Genomic DNA, 3,359 nt, shown 5'->3' on the forward strand with positions numbered 1-3,359 from the left:
TTATATTTTAGTTTTATATTAATATATTCGTCTTTACAAAAACTTATCACAAAATAATAAAAATAAGAGCGCAAAATTGCAAAAACTGTTCTTGTATGCGTATATAAAATTAAGTTTTGATTTTTCGTGGTGTATAATTTTACTATGTCTTTTATATGATTTGAGAAAATATAACACAGGCATAACATCCAACTCTAATGCGTAAAATTTTTTTATATAGTTCGTAACTAATTTAAAATATAACATATACCATCATACAAAATGAATTATATTTTTAGACAAAATATATGCTTGGCAGGATACAATTTTTTTTAATCCATAAATCAGGCATTTAAAAGATAAAATTTGGCTATTTCACAACAAAAAAAAAGAAAAATGCCATTTTGTGTTACATGTAACTTTATAAACTGGATTTTTATGATAAATTTTACCCATTGGACAAGGTTATCGATCAAAAAATGAATAATAACTTATAAAAAATTAGTATCTGGCATATTATATTTGTTGTACGCTCTAACCGAAGCATATGAATCAAACGAATTATTTGATATGAATATAAACAGAACAGAACAGAAAAAAGGAGCATTAGATTTTTATATATGTGGTGACAAAGAAAATGTGCATATTCTCTAAGAGTGTTAAATTGTTCTTGCATAATTTTCATTATAGTTGTTATTTTAATATTTTTCTGAAGAGCTTTCATATTTTCTTCGCTTTATAATTCCTTTAGAAGTGAATTGGGTTTAAAAACAATCACATGTGCCTTTTTGCACATATGAAATCGCTTTAGTATATATTTTTTTACGCTCATTGTATTTTTATGTAAAAGCATTCAGGTGATCATTATGGATTTAGAATAATAAATTTATTTTATTTACATAAGACAATACATTTATGCTCGATTTCTCTTAAATAAAACCTTTAAAAAACATCCATAAAGACTAGAATCAATCTTATAATAACTGTTTCCTATTATAAGATAGAGATGACATTTTTTTAATAAATCATTTCACATAAACATGCAAACAGTAATATATTTAAGAATGAAATTTATAAAGACGAAAAATCAAACGAATGAAAGATAAATAGTTTATATTATTAGAATAAAATATGTGACTATAAATAAGATAATTCATACTATATGCAAAGCCGAATTGTGTATAAATTGAATGCATTTATTGAAATCTTACAGGTTTTGCAATATTGTGATTCCAGCACTTCCAATACGAATGTGAGGGCTTAATTGTCTTAAGTAGATAATAATTAAACATTTTTGTTGTGAATATTAGTGATCAAAAATGATTACGAAATTAAAATTGTAGCCCCCAATACATCAAATATGCAAATACTTATTTGAGGATCATACAAAAAGACTTTAAGTAATTAACAACACTGGGTTCATTTTTATGCAATCTCAACACCTGAGATCGATTTGTTAATATGAGGCGTAGTCATATGTTACAAAGGTGATATTCTGCGATTAAAAGACATTTAAAACAATTACAAGACTTATTTACACTGTAATCATTACAGTCAAACCTTCACGTATGATATTTTTGCTTAAATACATCATAATAATACAAAATTTACATTTAGAAATATTATCTGCCTATAAATCACTGAAGAAGCTATATTTTTCATTGTCAAAATATAATATGTTTTTGTAATGAATTATGGGCTGGATTTATTTTTATTAGACAATAACAATAATAAAGTTATATAAATCGATTCGAATTATTATTTTTTGTTTAAACAAATAAATTGATATATAATCTAATTAAAGATTTTTTTATGTCATCACAACAATTGAAAAAAATCAGCACATTATTTATGTAAATAACATTGAGATAGCTTATCCGACAAAATATTAGGCTTGAATCATGGTCTATCATTTTTGTATTACGGGTGATAATTTAAAGTATAGATTAAAATATTTTTTAAATTTAACGTAATAATCAATAGTGAATAGGAAATTCATTTTATTATTTTACATTTTCTAAACATTATCATATACAAAAATGCTATATAAATCGAGTAACCTGAAGTATTAACTTTGTAAATATATATATTATATTTTGACAAGTTCATAGGCTATTTGATCTTAAGATATCTAATAATATCGTATATTTGCATGCAAAGATTTTTAACATAAATACCCCTTTCAATCATTAGCCAGATATTGAGACGGTTCAAATGCCCAAACCTAGAAAATTCTCGTAATACACTTATTTACCACGATTTTGAAAACAAATCAATCGATAATACAGTTAAAAAATATACATAGCTGTTGATAATTTTAGAGGCTTGTAAACATATGGCAAAGGAGAATTAAAAGTCAACTTAGATGGTGGATATAATACAAATATACTTATATATTGCATAAAATTTTTTTGAGCATGCTTTTACTTTTGAAATTGCTTGTAAACGCATAAAATCAGATAAGTAATAGAATGAATGTATATAAATCAATTTTTTTTTCTTTCTGTTTCATCAGAAAACAGAGTCAATTTTGTATATTTTCAAATAATTCTGAAAAACATTTTGCTATTTTTTAACATATAAACAAATTTAGAAAATTACAAGAATAATATAAAGGCTACATAAAGGATCTTAAAAATAAATTATAATCCTCCGTGCTAAATAAGTAATATTTTTTTTATTAAAAAAGGAAATGCTTCAATAATAAAATAAATTTATCTAAGAATATACCTAAAGCCTAATATTTGTTTTATTAAAAATCAAATGTAGTTTGTAATTCTATTTGACGTGTAAATAATTTAAAAGGATTTTATCACATTTTATTGCTTAATTTTGCGGTCCAATATATTAGTTCATATATCGAAGCCATAATATCATCATTAAATAGCATTGAAATGAAATTTCTTGCCTATCTATCATTAAAAAATTAAAAATTGCATATTTACTAGGTATCTTAGCACAAAATTCATGGTCAAAATGTTATTTTACATACTATCTGTACAAAATTCGAATCTGCTTAAGAGTGAATCACCGATAAAATTCATGGAACATTAAAGCGTCAAATATTTAGTTAGAAAAATATATTTTCTTTTATGTTGTTTTACTTTATGAATAATAATACTTGGATAAATTTATTCAAATACAATATTTTTATGCTAATTTAAACCTCTAGTACAGAGTATTTATTTCGTTTTATGATTATCATAACAATCATGGTTATAAAATCATTATGTTCTTTTTTAAAACGAGGAACTAATTTAAAATTTTTTTTGAGAAGGCTTAAAGCAAAAAAAAGTCTTATGCTGATATTCTTTATTTTCTATATTTGTTTTACATGATGAAACATAATAGCCTTGGCTTTCATTATTTAGATACTTCTA

The sequence above is a fragment of the Rhyacophila brunnea genome, unplaced genomic scaffold (assembly GCF_057557595.1).
Source record: "Rhyacophila brunnea isolate RB1 unplaced genomic scaffold, BYU_Rbru_1.0 scaffold_68, whole genome shotgun sequence".
Lineage (NCBI taxonomy): Eukaryota > Metazoa > Arthropoda > Insecta > Trichoptera > Rhyacophilidae > Rhyacophila > Rhyacophila brunnea.